The 16,083-nt window shown below is 41.6% G+C and overlaps 1 protein-coding gene across 1 annotated transcript in view; it reads right to left on the reverse strand.

Annotated features, from left to right (window-relative positions):
- The window catches only part of wnt5b (wingless-type MMTV integration site family, member 5b), a 137,471-nt gene that overhangs the window by 57,054 nt on the left and 64,334 nt on the right, over positions 1 to 16,083 (reverse strand). The window contains exon 3 of the mRNA XM_050036019.1: positions 7,620 to 7,713. The gene's annotated coding sequence lies outside the window, so the exon portion shown is untranslated. The remainder of the gene's footprint in view (positions 1 to 7,619; positions 7,714 to 16,083) is intronic.

The following is a 16,083-nucleotide window of genomic DNA, read 5'->3' on the forward strand; positions in this document are numbered from 1 at the left end:
TTTGTGTTGGTAGAGGGGGAGGGGGGGGGGGGGGGGGGTGTTAGTTGTAGTTTATTTTTGCAGTGTTTTATTTCACATGTGGCAGAGCTGCGTCTGTGTGGCTGCATGTGCGGAGTAATGAGATCTAAAGTTGGTTAGAGCAGATTTCCCCCCTTTCTGCTTTCCATCAGGACGTGTCCTGTGTGCGAAGTGACACACACGCACACACACACACACACACACAGAGGGTTGCCAGACCAGTCAGTAGCCATTGTCTGTCTTTAGAAGTTAGGAAGGCAGGTTTTGGTGGGGGATTTTTTCCCCCCGTCTTTTCCTCTCTTTCTCCTCCTCTTGTTCAGTCACGCATACCAGATCCTAGACCAGGCAGGAGACCCCCACCCTCACCCTGCACCCCCACCACCCCACCCACTGCTCCTTGCCTCCCCCCAACCTCCTACAACCACACACACACACACACACACACACACATTTTAGCATTCCACACCATCATTCAAAGCATTTAAGCATTCTCCCTCTCCTGACTCTCTGTCCATGGGGATTTGGGGATAAAGGCCAGCGGAGGGATTGTTGACCACAGGGACAGAGAGGGACGGAAAGAAAGAGGACACACAGAAAGAGAGAATGTCAGTGTTTGCTGTTTCTTAAGTTTGCTCTCGCCGGCCTTTGGTCTTGTGCAATAACACTGCAACGAGTGCGGACTGGAGATGTGAAAGATTCGGCTTTGACATTTTGTGCCGCTTTATCCCAGAAACATCTGAGAAAGCGTTTGGGAAGCACAGAAAGAATAATATGTGGAGTCTCAACAGTGAATGCTTATGTATTTTTCCTACACTGGAGTATTGTTGTGCATTTAGTCGAGTCCTGAATGCTGCTGCAAAGCAACAAAGCAATAGATGTGAACTCAAAAGGAAAGAGGTGTGACGTTGTAATAAATTGGAGCTTGAATACCGATAAATGAAAAGAGAGGTGGGAGGCGTACAACGTCGCCGATTGTTTCTTTATCACTTGACATTTGGGTCCACAGCGCGAACCTTTCCCAACAGATACAGGAGACTTGCCGTGACAAGGTCACATCACGCGTCTCTACAGAAAGGTCCGCGGGCTGAAATGTAGCCTGACAAAGATACAATCAGCCGCATTCACATGATAATGTGATACTTTATTAATCCCCATAGGGAAAATCTCTTTTTGTCTGCCACCCTCCAGAGGGAGGTCAGAGGTCGGGCTCAGCTCCAGAACCCCACTGCTGGAGCTACCGGGGATTCAGTGTCTTGCTCAAGGATGCATCAGCAGGGTGGAGGGTTGTCAGGTTTTCACGTCAGGTCACCTTGCCTCGTCTGTGAGCCTCTAGAGGTGGTGCGGGCCACCTGTGAAGCACCAATTCTCAAATGCTGAAGCTCTTTTTCCGATGAAACAATCTGTGAGGGGAATGCAAACTCGTCCCTTATTGTATAAGTTGCGGTCTCAATTTGCATTTTGAATAGAGAGAGCTGAGTGTGAATTAAGCTCGCTGCTGGCTGTACGGCGTTACGTGGTTACAGAGCATGATATATCACTCCATTGTATACAGTGCAAGGTAGCTTTGCATCGCATGAAAAGAACTGTGGACTAAGAGCTGAACACAGGTGCTACCCTTACTTCTGTCGCACAATGAGATCATCTGCAATCTCCGAAAGCTCATTTGTGTTTGAAAAAGACTTTGAGCACGAGAGCACGGAACATTTTGTAATTTTACACTTCCATACTGACTCCTCTTTAGCACAGTTCTGCTTCCCTTTTGTAACAGTTTGACAAAGTTACACCCAGTAAGACCACTCTCCTGCAGATGAAGCTCAGTGTTTGGATATTCCATCTGAATGATTTGTTGTTTTCAGATTCAAGCACAACATTTCAGTTTCCAATCCACTTAAAGAAACTGTTAGACAATTTAAATACCCTAAAATGTAACTAGTAAAAGTAACATATTCTAAATACTTTTTGAATATCCTGCTACAAAATCGTCTTGCTGAGCTCATATTTTCATGCCAAATCACTCTACAGTGTCCTGGTTGCGCATCTCCTCTGCCACTCTCATGTGGCAGGTGCACTGTCCACACTTTTTTTTAAACATCTGTTTATGAGAAATACATGCCTCATATGAATTTTATACCATGTCCTAAAAGCAAGCGAACAGCACTCTCTGTCCACACTGAATCCGTTTAATATTCTGTTAGGTCATGTAACATGTAAACAAACCATGTAGGCCCATCAGCTGTGCGCTCGACCAGAGACATAACCACTTAAAAGACGAACCAATACTTGCCAGCTTTCTCTATGGGAACATTTTTAGACAGAAAACATATTTTTTCATATTGGATATTTACTGGAAATGACAAATAATATAGCCAACAGTAAGTAGGTTGTTATTAGTGGTGGTCATTTACTAGAAACCTAAAGCTCCCTGGTGACGCCCCTCAGGTCAGCTGCCACCTGATTTAAGCTTTTGGTAAAACGAGGTGTTGTGTCAATAGCTCCTCATCTCAGCTTCATGAATCAGCCCTTTCTTGTGCACCATCAAGCTTTCAAAGTGAGCACCAGGAATAAACAGAAACAGGGCGTCTGACAAAAGCTCAGCTAAAAACGCGTTGCTCGCAGCCAGGTAGAACATTGCAGTAGAAAACAATACAATCAAACTGAGGCTTGCTTGCACCGCATTTAGTTAGGCCACAGTGGAACAAGTAATCCTTTTAAGCAAGTTATTTTTAAAGACTAACTACATTCAGAATAACACCAATTTAAACTGTAACTATAGCAGAATACACTCGCTTATATTTTGTATTTTAAACACGTAATGCCGACTTTCAAACCCTCCTTACAATATAAAGTTTGAGCTAGGAGCTGGTTAGCTTAGCTTAGCATGAAGACTGAAAGCAGGGGGGAAACAGCTAGCCTGACTCTGCCCAGAAGTTAAAAAAATCTGCCTTCTAGCACGCTAATTAGCACGTTATAGCTCGTTTGTTAAATCTGTACAAGCACTGGTTGTGTAGTAAAATGGCTGTAATGACAAAACTCTACGAAGTGACTGGACAAGAAATACTGAAGCACAGAACGCCCCGAAAAAACACAACTTCTTGTGTTTAACGCTTCAGTTTTTGAACAGTTAAACAAACAAGATAGTTTTTTTTTTTAAACATTTGGACAGAGACAGGCTAGCTGTTTCCCCATGCTAGCCTTTATGCTAAGCTAAGCTAACAAGCTGCGTACTGTAGCTTCATATTAACCGTACATACATAAGAATGGTATCGATCTTTCTGTCTAAAGCTGGGCATACATTGTATAATTTCACCCTAATTTAGGAATATTTTAGTTAATTCCAGCTCGTACTGTAGGAGTAAATCCTCTGGGATGTAAAGCCAGTGCTCACACTGTACGTTCTGATTGTCAAGCCATGACCTGAGTCCTCACATTTTTCGTGTAAAATAGCAAATAAAAAGGCCTGTTGGTCCCTGTGGACCATTCTGGTTGTTATGCTAGTACAGATTAGTTTTAAAGCAGGTACAACTTTGTTTGTGGAGGTACGGCTAACAATAACGTACAGACAGAGGTGCCAAAAAGAGTTTAAAAGTCAATTTCTGCCAAAATGGGTCAGTCCAAGTTTTGATTCTGATTGATAAAACGTTATCAGTCTTGGAGAATCAACCTGTGGCTCTGTTTCAACTGTGCAAGAGACTGACGGCAGCCGACCAAGATTTCAGACATGTCAGAAATTCATTGGATCATCCAACAGCCGACTCAAGAGCACTCGATCAGGCTGTAAACGTCCCTGCTTCCCCCTGTACACTGCATGGCAAACAATGCTCTAAGAAGCTGAAATTTGGTCAGAATATAAAATGAGTCGTACAGCCTAAAAATCGGGTAAGAAAAGGTCTCATATCTAACTCTTAGCAAAACAGCTGATATTTCCCAAAATGTCAAACTATTCCTTTAAGACACAGTCTGTTGTGGAGATGCTCAAATGTGCAAAAGTTCACATACTTAACAGGATGTCCGACCACCAAATTAAACACAACGTTCTCACACGATTCCTCCACATGGCTCATGCAGAGAAATCAAAAAGAAGATGAGATTGAAAGCTGTGTGGATGAATTCCGCAACAGACTGAGGAAGGCACTAACACTGCCAGGTTCAGGGGTTCATTTTTTTTTCCTGTGCGACTCAAAGGTTTCACTGTGGCAGCCATGCAAAAATGTGTGCACTCGCTGCACTGTAAGGCAGCTTGGATCAAAGCGCTCACCAAATGGCTTTATGTTGAGAATATATCTCGCTCTCAGTGCAATTTCTCTCTTCAAACCCACACATCCTGCCTGTCTGCATGATTGACAGCTTCTAAACAAGTTAATTCAAATAGCTTACCGGCACCCAAATTAGACAAAGGCCCACATTTCTGCCCCATATAGGTCACTAACGTGTGTAACAAAACCGTTTCATGCTATAAATGCTGCTTTTGCATTTGAACTTTGGTGTGTGTGTGTGTGTGAGAGTGCGCGCTGGGCCCGTGAGTTGTAAAAGTTGAACTGTGACTTGTCGCGTTGTGCTCTGAACCACATTTCCTGTCAGGCTGAGAGGAACAGCAGTGTGTGTGTGTGTGTGTGTGTGTGTGTGTGTGGGTGTGTGTGAGAGAGAGAGAGAGAGAGAGAGAGTGAGTGTGTTTTACTGCTATCATTAAAGGAATCATTCACCATTAAAAGGGGAACTGGGGTTCTTCACAACAAAGCAGCAGGGGTATTAGCAGCAGAGTGTTATTGCCCTCCCCCACATCTCTCTGTCTGCTACGTTGTCTGTCTGTCTGTCTGTCTGTCTGTCTGTCTGTCTGTCTGTCTGACTGTCTGACTTTCTGGCCTGTTTTAGGTCTCTGCCTGTCTGTTGGTGGGCTTTTATCCTCGTCCCTTTTTCCTCTCAACTTATTTATTCCTAATTTTGACACTTTCCCGTCTCTTCATCTCCTCCTTCCTACTTCCCATTCTCATCATCCCTCTTTCTCTACCTCTTCACCCCGTCCTCCCACCTCCAACTTTCTCCCTTTCTCCCTCCTTTCATGTTCTCCCGCTCCGTCCCTGTCTCTCTCCTCTTTCTCCTTCTCCCCCCTCTCGCCATTTCCATTTCCACCCTCCACCGCCCCTCCTTCCTCCTCTCTGCGGCACCTGGTGTTGAGGTGTCGCTGAGGTACAGTAGACGGCTCTTTGAAGTCCCAGGGGCCCTCAGGGGCTGTGTGTGTGTGTCAGGAAACTTTTATCAGCAGCTCCAGTCAAGAACATTTGGCGTTGCTTTTGATTTGGGCGTCTCTAATGTTGAAACGACCTTCCGCATTCGAGCGCTCGTACATGTGTGTGTACTGTATTTCCTGATTATGTATAGGAGGGGAACTTAAATCCCTATTATGGTTCCTTTTTTTGGCTTTTCTTAACCAATCAAAGCTGGACAGTTGAAGGGATAGTTCAGGCAGGGTTCCTACAGCTTAAGGCAAGTTAGATCTAAGATGTTAGTTTTAAGACTTTTTAATGCCGCTCAGAATGAAATTTAAAATCCATGTTACAATAACCAAAACTGAAGAGAAAAAAAGGAGGAATTTGCTCAAATGTTGTAACATTAAACATAACTTTTCGTCTCATGGCAGTGAGCTTCTTAAGCCCCTGTCCCATTGCACAAAACAACCACTAACACCTACAAACATTTGGCTTTTTATTTATCTGAAAGGTTAAATTGGCATATACTCCTGGGATAAATGACTCTGCAGTAGTCATGGGTATTTATTGGCTCCAGCTCCCATCACTTTCAATCGGCACTGATACACATACAACATCTGCGTGGACCCATTAATTTTGGCCCCTTTGTCGGTGCGATGCAATGACAGGACGTCACAAAATAGTATCCGTCTTCGTCCAGGCATCGCTCCAACATCATTCAAAATTTAGTCTGCATACTCATCTACTGCAGAGCTGTGTACACGGCTCCAGTCTTCTGGCAATGGGAAAGGAGTCTATTGCCTATTTTCAACCTATGTTTTTTTGCCTATTCTTTCACAGGTAAACATAACCTACATACACATGCTAATTTTAGTGGAAAAAGGGTATCAACCTGCATGTGGGCGTCCATTGCTTTGATTTCCAACGCTCCGGGTTTAAAAAACTTTTGGCATAAAACACACCAAGCCTCATATGCACTGCCTTGCACCAGAAGACAGTGGATCATCTGCTCTGAGCATTCCAGCCAGAATAAAAATATAGCCCTGTTTCAGTTCAATACACTTTTCTTTTCGTTTCCACTGTGAAAAGTTGTGGATGGTACCAATGGAACCGTTCTGTACCGTCCCCATTTTTGGTCCCCCCTCTGTTGGGGTACCTAGCACACAGATCTGGTACTAAAAGGTGGAGCTGTGAACTAGGGCTGCCACGATTAGTCGACTAATCGATGACTAATCGACTATTAAAATAATTGGTGACTATTTTAGTAGTCGACTAATCAGTTTGAATCATTTTTCATAGAAAAGTACTATAAAAGTACCTGAAAATACTCTTACTGCAGCTTCTTACGTTCAGATATTGGCAGCTTNCCACTGTTCATACTGTGGAGAGTTTTATTAGTAAACTGTAACTATAAAATGAAAGGATGTTTTGCTGCCTCTCACAGCAGCTGGAGTCTGAGAAAAATAACTTCATTCACTGGGCCGACTGCTGGTGACTTTTAAGGTGGAACGTTAACTTGTAATGTTACTCGATGCATGAGGTGACGACGTGAATCCATGAGCACACCTTAAACTTCACTGTGACAACTTTGACCATTACTTTAGTTTTTATTGCCTCTTTTGGATGACATACACTTTTAGTAATGAGAGAATCTTCAAGCGTTTAAAATACTCACTTGGAGAAAAAAAAACATAGTGGAGCATCATTCCTGTGGGCTACAGCAACACTAAACCCCCGAGCTTGCCTGAGAAGGACTAAATGCACAAACCCATTATTTTTAATTATCCCATGGAGAGAGACTCTCACTGCAGCCTGTTTTATTTTGTTCTTAAAAAAGTTGGCGGGCAACCTCGAGGTGCAGACTGAAATACAGTGAGTACTGGACGGAGCAGTGAGTGACAACAACCCCGCCCACATTTAAGGGTGCTGTTTGCCGTGGAAACACAAGGGTCTAGGTACCATGTGTGAAGTTACTTTTGGTTCCAAAGGTACCATACCGAAAGTGTTTGGTGGAAACGGGGCTTATGAGTATTGCTGGTTCCACTATCTTCATCTGCATCACAATAAGACTTTTGAAAGACTGATTTGGGACATTTTAATACCAATTAAGGCCTTATTTTTAGATTCAAGAATTCAATACTTTTTAAGACTTTTTAAGGATGTGGGAGGACCCTGTCTGGGTTGAACTTAAGGACGACACTGTACCTTTTTGTCTGTATAAGTGAGTGATTAGATTCTATGAGTCCTTTGGGATATGAAACCACATAAAAACACTGGGTGATATAAATTTTCCCTTCACATACAACTATAAAAACACCATTATAATCATGCTAAGAGTTATATATTGTCTTGAAACAATTCAGAGTGGGAACATTGTGTGTTCTTATTGTAACTTACTGAGTTTACGTCTGGAACAGTCGGAGAACAGACGGGGGAAGGAGCAGAGGAAAAAGCACCTCTGTCCTGAAGTCTGTTATGGTCTGCACCCAACCTGGAGAGAGAAGAAGAGAGGGGGCGGTGAGGCAGAGAAAGACAGAGAGAAAACCAGGCAAGAAAAAAGGAGAGAAAGGAAAAAGAATCGAGGGAGAGACAGACGAGGTTGGTGAGAAAGAGAAGGAGAGAGACAGAGGAATCTGTGAGTCACTGTTTAACTGTGGGCTGCTAAAAGTCGGCTAGCCATGTTAAAATACCGTCTGGGCACACACACACACACACACACACACACACACACACACACACACACACATACCAAACTCTGCCAAAATACAGAAATCTGCCTAAAATTCAACAATGGTTGGCACATGATTCACATACCCCCACACACACATTAAAAGTTTATGCAAAAATCCTGCGTCTGCCTCGCACAGACTGCGCTGCCCAACAGACCAGCTAATTATTTTCAGTTGGACACCAGGCACGCACACACCTCTGCTGCACATTCCTCACAAAGTAATGAGCTGCTTTTCTACAAAGGTAAGAATTTAGGCGAAGGTCAGAAATAATTCTTTCCATTTCAGGAAGTCGAACTTTGCAGCAAAGCAGGAACAGTGACATCATCCAACCCCTAAGCGATTAATTATTGATGACTTTCCTCTGAAGAAGAAGAAGAAGTAGGTGGATTACAATTAGTTCTGTCTCTATGAACAATCCCTGCAAGAGATGGTGTTTGTGGTTTTAACTGCAGTATACCCAACATGGCTCTCCTTCTTCAACCCTTTCTCGTTTTTACCAACATATTATCTGAACACAATCTGATGGTTGCTTTTTTGTTTACTTTATGAGTAGTTTAGGTGCACAGCAGAGGGACGAGCAGGACACAACTTGTAGACAAACTCCCACACGCTGTCTAACTTGCAAAAATAATAAATGTATTGCAATGTTTTGGTAACTGGACCTTCATCAGGTAAAAAATGTTGGCAGGTTTTAAATGTATTTCTTTTGCAAGTTAGACAGCATGTGGAAGTTAGTCTAAAAGTTGTGTCCTTTATACGCTCATAAAAGAATAAAAGACAAATATGAGAAATACTTGCCTGCAAATATTTCGCATCAAAATTATTCACAGTGGTAGGGATGCGAATTTGCGTGAGTTGCAACACTTGTTCAATAAAAGGTTTTGATGTGAAAAAGATTTGCCAGCAGTGATGCGAATTTGCGACAACTACCAGGATCCTATTGGCCCATAGAAGCATCTGGCAGTCTGTCTGAGGTAAGTTGTGTAGCCTAAATAACTATAAGCTATTTTATTGAACATCCTTTTAGCGAAATGCTCTGAGTGAATTTGAGTTCCATTAGGGAAAACATTTACTCAGTGTATATGTCTAGGGCTTTTATTGTGAAAGGTATGAACAGATGGAGTGGATCTGGCCTCTATAGTGTGGCCCAGGAATGACATTTTTCTGTAGGCCGACATGGAAGTTAGCGTCGCACTGTTTCCCTTGTCAAAAAGCCAATGAGATTTTTCCATTAGATTTTTAATTATTGTTGAAAATAATCTCTGTGTTAAACAAAGGTTTAAGATACTTACATGTTTTGTTCAAAAAAATAATTTTCACCAAATAAAGAGCACTTTCAAGATTACTGAAGCCTCAGTGCAATCCCCAGAAGTAATAAGCTAAAGTTAGGCTATGCTACGTTGCTATGTTAGGCTACAAACTACACTACGGTTGCATGACGTCACCATTTTCGCCATGGCTTGGTATGATGACGTTCTGTAGTCTCATTTAGCCTCTTGTTAGCAACCACCTTTTTAAAGACACATAGACACTTAAGAGTTCATGAGTGGGGTATTTTCTGAGGTATCTTAAGTCTCTTAAGCTTGTGTAAACGACAGACCTTATTTCAGGCATCTAACAAAAACCTATTAAAAAAAAAAAATTAACATAAAGACAAGGGAACCGGGAGTGCAAAAATGCTACTTCATTTTCGTGTTTTAGGATTAATTCATGGGGCACTCTATTGTTACCCTGGAAATCCAGAGTTCTCACAAGAGCACAATTTGAATTTGCTCAGCGAGTCACTCTGGCAATCAGTAATGATGCTCATTATCCATGCCATTGGAGCCGAGCTGCACCAATCACATCGGTGTATCTGATATAGGCGGGCCAGAGGCGAGCTAAACAGATGACGACAGCGCTGCGACGACGAAGTCCGGAATCAGTCAGTAAACATTGCAAGATGGCTACGGATGAACACCAGTTGTTTGAAACGGCTTTGGCCGCTACAATGAACGAGTTAGACTTGGCTTTTTCTCTAAAAGAGGTACAGAAGACGGCGCTCTAATCTTTCCTTTGCAAGAAGGACGTTTTTGCTGTTTTGCTGACGGGATACGGCAAGAGTCTAATCTACCAGTTAGCTCCGCTGGTAGCTAAGCGTATACGTCACCCCGTGTATTGTTCTAATTGGTCATGGTGTTATCCAATTGCGTGCAGTGATATCTACAAATGCATGCTTGGTGCCGCCCCTCAAGTTGTGCCATTTGCATTACTCATAGCCAGACCCTAAATCTTTCTAGATTTGGGTCTAGATTTCCAGGCTACTCTATTGTTTTCTAATCCTCATAAGTACAGGTGCAACGTGATTGGTTGATTCCTTTATTCACAATGTGACAGCTAAGAAAAAATTGCGCCATTTTTTTGTCTTTGAGTAATATTCACCCTTTGTGTGAAAGTTCTTGTGACAAAAATAACAATTAGACAAAATATTTGGCTGCTGGTGTTGAAGGCCTTAATTGTCTACAGCCATGCTACTTGCTCTTTGGTGTTGTACTTAGGCACAATGGGGCTTTGAGCTCAATGCTAACCTCATGCTAACATGCTCACAACAAAAACGTTAACTTGCTAATGTTTTAGCTGGTAATGTTTATGCAGGCTGTTCTCATGCACTGTTTGTACGTTTTCTTCATGAGCCAGTAATTCATGTATAACCCATGTAGGCTGCAATCATGTAACCAATGTGCTGACGAGAATAAAGAGGAAAGCAGCCTCATGAGGTTGAAGATTGGTGTGGTGGATGGGTCACAAAACACGGGACTTTCACCAGGACTTTCCCTAGGAGACCGATGTTCTGAACCATGTGAACTTTAAGTCATTTTAAGGTACGTCATCACCGTATTTTTTATCCTAAATCTAACCTACGTAACTTTACTTGTCTAAAGCTAACCTCTGTAACTTCACGATAAGTACTTAACTTTATGTCAAGTACGTTACATCGTTCATGGGGAGCTAATTAGTAGGATATCATAGAAACAATTTTATGAGGATATGTTGGTTTATGATAATCAGTGTAGGTTAGTGTGTTAGCATAACAACATTTGCTAATCACAAGAGCACAGCTGGGGCTGATGGGAATGTCCTTAGGTTTGCAGGTATTCGTTCATAAACTACAGTATGGATAAATTAAAATTTTGACCAGACGGAGCTATGAAAAGTCACCAAAGTTATAACAGTTTACTCTCAGGGGGACATGAATGTGTACACCAAATCTCATGACAGTCCATCCAATAGCTGTTGAGATATATAACCAAAAGCTAAAAAAGTCAACCTCATGGTTGAGAAAAGAGGAAAAGTCAAAGTCAGTAGACTTCATCCTCTGTGGGCCATGAATGTCTGCACCAAATTTCAAGGCAATCCATCTGTGAGTTGTTATCTATTAAAACATTTATTGAGATATTTCAGTCTGGGTCAAATTGGCAGGCCAGCATACATCGCCTTCCCTTGACTCACACTGCTAGCATGGCTTAAAACACCACCACAAGTTACGTGAGCCCAAAATGACTTCTCCAGTTGTTTGTTTTTTGTGGGGTCAACACTTAAAATCCAAAGACATTCAATTTTACGATGATATAAAAAAGAAAAAAGGGCAAATTCTCACATTTGAGAACCACGTATATGAAGCATTTTTACATGGTGACTGACCGAAATGATTAATCACTTATCAAAATATAATTGTTCCAGCTCTGCTTTGCTGTATTTTCCAGCCTCTAGACTTCTTGAGAACCCTTCACTCATTAGCTCCTCTGGGTGTTCACCTGCTTAGTATTTTAGCAGGTCATTTACTGCTGTAGGCCTTTTGCTCATTAGGCAACAAATGCAGATACTAATTCATCCTCTATGTTGCATGTTAGTTGTATTGGTCCCTGAGATTGTATCTGTATTAGCCATGATAGAGAGACTTGGCTTTAATATTTGTGCTATTATGTGATCCATGTTACTCAAATCAACATTGCTACATTTATCCAGCATTACCCATTCTGTGCAATTTCGCTCAATCAATGTTGGATCCAGCAGTTTGGATGAGAAAACAACACACTAAATCTTTAATTTGAAACCATAAGACCCTGCTTCATTCACAACCAAACCATGGACGTCGTTGCTGAATCTTTTATAAAAGCCTCAGCAATTACAACGGGAGACTGAGAATTATGCAGCATGCGATGTTGACTTCTGCTCCATATTCCTGCTTCATTCGACAGTACCAAGCAGAGAAAGACAGGAGAGGACGGACAGGGAGAGGGAGAGAGGGAGAGAGGAGGAGATGACATGTGGGTTCTTTTTGGGTTTCTTTGTCTTGATGTGAAACCACGTGAAGCACTGACAGAAATGTGACAGATACCTGCAATGTCAAAAACCGGCAGGCTCGCACCCATTCTAATTTGTCAGGTGAGACAGTGTTTTGGTAGCGTGGGAGGTGTGGTGCGCTTGTGTGTGCTTGTCTTCCTGTCTGTGCAGGTGTGATTGAAAGTGTATGTGCATAATGCATGTGCGTAGACACTCAGCGGTGTCTGTGCCTCTCAGCCGGCTCTCTGTACCTTCCTGTCAGTTCAGCTTGTCATTCAAGCATCAATAAAGAGAAACTTTTTCCTTCTCTTTTACTCTGTTTAAAATTTGTCATGCTCTTCTCAAACAGGGGGGAATGGGCAGAAAGGCAGACAGAAAACTGCAGCAACAGTCGAATGGGGTTTTATTACATGTTTGACAGGGAATGCCGTGCATCGGAACAGAGAGATTTCACCACGTTAACAAGGAGGATTTTCAGGGCTTTTTCTGGGCGAGATGTTAGAAATGTTTGGAGGATGACAGTAAGAGGAAAGAAAAAGAGCAGGTGTAAGGAACATAAGATAAAGGGCTGAAGTTGGATTCCTGACAAGACCTTCAGTGTTGGACTAGTTTCACCAAAAAACCAAACTCAAAAGCCTGGTACAGTTTGTCATTTGCTAAGCAATAGTTATACATACATACAGAACACATTTCACCCCGAGGAAGGTCTCTATTTATCCCAAACACATTCTCTATTTTCTCCAGGACAACAAGACGCCGTGCCCTGGCTAGCCGCCGAGGAGTACTGGTCACTGTTTTCGTAGAATGATGAACTAAAAGACAGCACAGTGGTGCAGTGGTTAGCATTGTCGCCTCACAGCAAGAGGGTTCCTGATTCGAACCTGGGGTGGGGGGTTCGAACCTGGAGTGGGGGAGCCCCTCTTTGTGGAGTTTGCATGTTCTCTCCGTGTCAGCGTGGGTTTTCTTTGGGTACTCCAGCTTCCTCCCACAGTCCAAAGACATGCAGGTTAATTGGTGACTCTATATTGCCCGTAGGTGTGAATGTGAGTGTGAATAGTTGTCTGTCTCTATGTGTCAGCCCTGTGATAGTCTGGTGACCTGTCCAGGGTGAACCCTGCCTCTCGCCCAATGTCAGCTGGGATAGGCTCCAGCCCTGACCATGCTCACGTGAAACTGTCAAAATCAGACGTAAATTGTACTTTTTGAAATTATTCATTTTAATGACAGGAACAAATAAGCTGGCCTGCATTTTTGAGCAGTTATACACTACAGAAAATAAAACAGAAAGCTGACAAGACAAGAGCACCAAATATTTGCAGGGAAAACTGTGTCATTTCACATGTTCTCATTCAGACCAAATATATAAATGAATTGATATATACTGATGAATAAAAGGAGGGTCAGTCTGAACTTGTCCACACCTGCACTGAATTTGATTGAGCTGGGACTCGGGTCACTTTCCGTTCAATCCAATTAACCCAGAGAGTGGACATTCAAACCATAAGAAAATCCCCATCAAAAGGTTATTTAATATTCAATCTATAAAGGCATTATTGAGACAGAGCAGCGCTCTTATCTGCCAGTAAATGAATTACAGTTTCAATTTGCATGTTGAGTGAATTGAACTGAAAGTGCCTCAGACCCAGAGCGCCCACCAGAGCTGTGGTGTGCCTGCTGATAACCAGACTGCCAACTCAGGATTTGGCAAAAGCCAGATTTACACTTGTGCAAAAATGAGGTCAAATTTTTGTGTTGGCTTATGGGTGTGAAAATCTGTAAGAAGTCTACAGCACAGGGTTAAGGAGACAGACTGATGCTGGAAAATATTGTTACAGTTTGCATCAAGCGAAAGCTTTTGAGTTTTAAAGAGAAGCATGTATGGGAGCAACAAAGGGCTTCACAGGTTTTATAATCTTATAACTTAATACCTAACTGTGAAATTAAATCATGACTGAATACCTTGTGTTGGAATTGAAATAATGTAAAGCACTTAAGTATTTTACTCGGAAAATCATCTGACTTTATGTAACTTACCTCCACCTTTTCCAGTAGGTGATGCTAAATTGAGCAATTTCAAAGACACCGTACGTAGTCTGATGAAGAGCCTGACACTCGAAACGTTACTTAAATTCGAATAAATTCGACTGAGCATTGGAGCCCTGCAGTATGCGAACTGATTTAATCTTCTTTTGTATGCATTGTTTTCGGCTCAGCACCTGCCCGTTTTTGGTTTGGATGTGTGTGATTTACTGTAATTTGTTAATGGTTCACAGCCTTATGTAGAAAGTTTATTTTCTATCTGTAACCATATTCACATTTCTTAAATTCCCTTTTAAAAGATTTTTCAGAATTATCATATATTAACACTTTCAGATCCAAAAAATCAAGTTACTCAACACTGACCCTTCATGAAGTCCCACCTTTCAAGACTGTCACTGTCTCTCACACCCGGCATGTCAATGTGGTGTTTTCAACAATATCAGTCAGAGATATTCCAAAGAAAAAACAGCAAATTTTTGGCATAATAGACCGAATCAAAATGTTTATTTACAACAGCTTCCGGGTAGAAAATCCTCGTGTCACGTACATGAAAATAAAACGGCGCGAAGCAGACATTGGCTTAATTAGTTAGGTATTTGTAAGGTTCTAACCACCTAAAAAAGCCCACCAAAAAAAAAAAAAAAAAAATCAATATCAGTTTAATTGTACGCTATATTTTGAATATTTTCACCGTTTTACCTTGCGTTAGATCATATATTCCAACTGCAAATTATATCAAAGCCACCAGACTCCATTGACAAAAACTGTCATTTTACGGCAGAACACTGAGTAGCTGGTCTACTGCAGCGTCGACTGGTTAGTGTGTATGGTAAAGCTGAGCAGATATTCAAATGTAGGGTACACTTACACGGATATAGATTTTTTTAGGTAGCTAAAATACATTTTGCGTCTCTACAGCAGTGCATTGTTTAGCTTGTGTGCCGGCAGATTTGTTTTTTCAAATATGATAACAAAGCAACAAATTACATAAAGGAAGCACAGTAGAAATGTCAGACATGTCGGACCACTGTGTTTAACTATATATCTTTAAACATTACAGTTATGGCTCAAATTGACAACAGAATTCAACAAGTTTGTCGATAAATTGCCAGTTTTCTACTCTAACATGATTGTTGTTAGAGCGACGTCACGAGAATTCGGCTCTGACAATAGCTATAACTCTGACAACAAAATACATTTCCACACTCAAAATATGATTTGTTGGCTGAGTATTGTAAATGGAAAAACAAGGTACTCAACATCTTGGCAATTTACATGAAGGACAAAGAATTACAGGGTATACAAAAATGTTATAGCACAGCAAGCTAACTCAATAAGTTGTTTTATCTTAAGCTTAACGTTTAGCCTAGTTATGGCTCCTTATAGCTTTCATTATCTAAGAAAGCCTTTTAGCTTTTAGCCCACTGCTAGCAAAACTCCAGCTTTTTAATTTGTTTAAAGTGCAAAAAGCCTCAAATGGCATATAACTGCCTAACTTAAAATTAAAACATAAGTAACTTATAAATAATTTTCAACTGCTGCTAGGTTAGCTAATGTTGGTTAGCATTTTACCTTGGAGCAAAGAAGAAGTTTTTTGATTTTTGATGGATTTTGCTGTGAGTGAGCTCTTCCACACTTTTTAATCCATATCTGACATTTCTACTCTAGTGTTTTTGGCTCCAGGGAAGTGGAAAAAACAACACCCCTCTCTAGACCTTAAGGTTATTTGTCCGACAGTCCAACTTGCAGGTTCTAAAGCCTTCACA

Source organism: Epinephelus moara, chromosome 23 (genome assembly GCF_006386435.1).
Source record: "Epinephelus moara isolate mb chromosome 23, YSFRI_EMoa_1.0, whole genome shotgun sequence".
In the NCBI taxonomy this organism is placed as follows: domain Eukaryota; kingdom Metazoa; phylum Chordata; class Actinopteri; order Perciformes; family Serranidae; genus Epinephelus; species Epinephelus moara.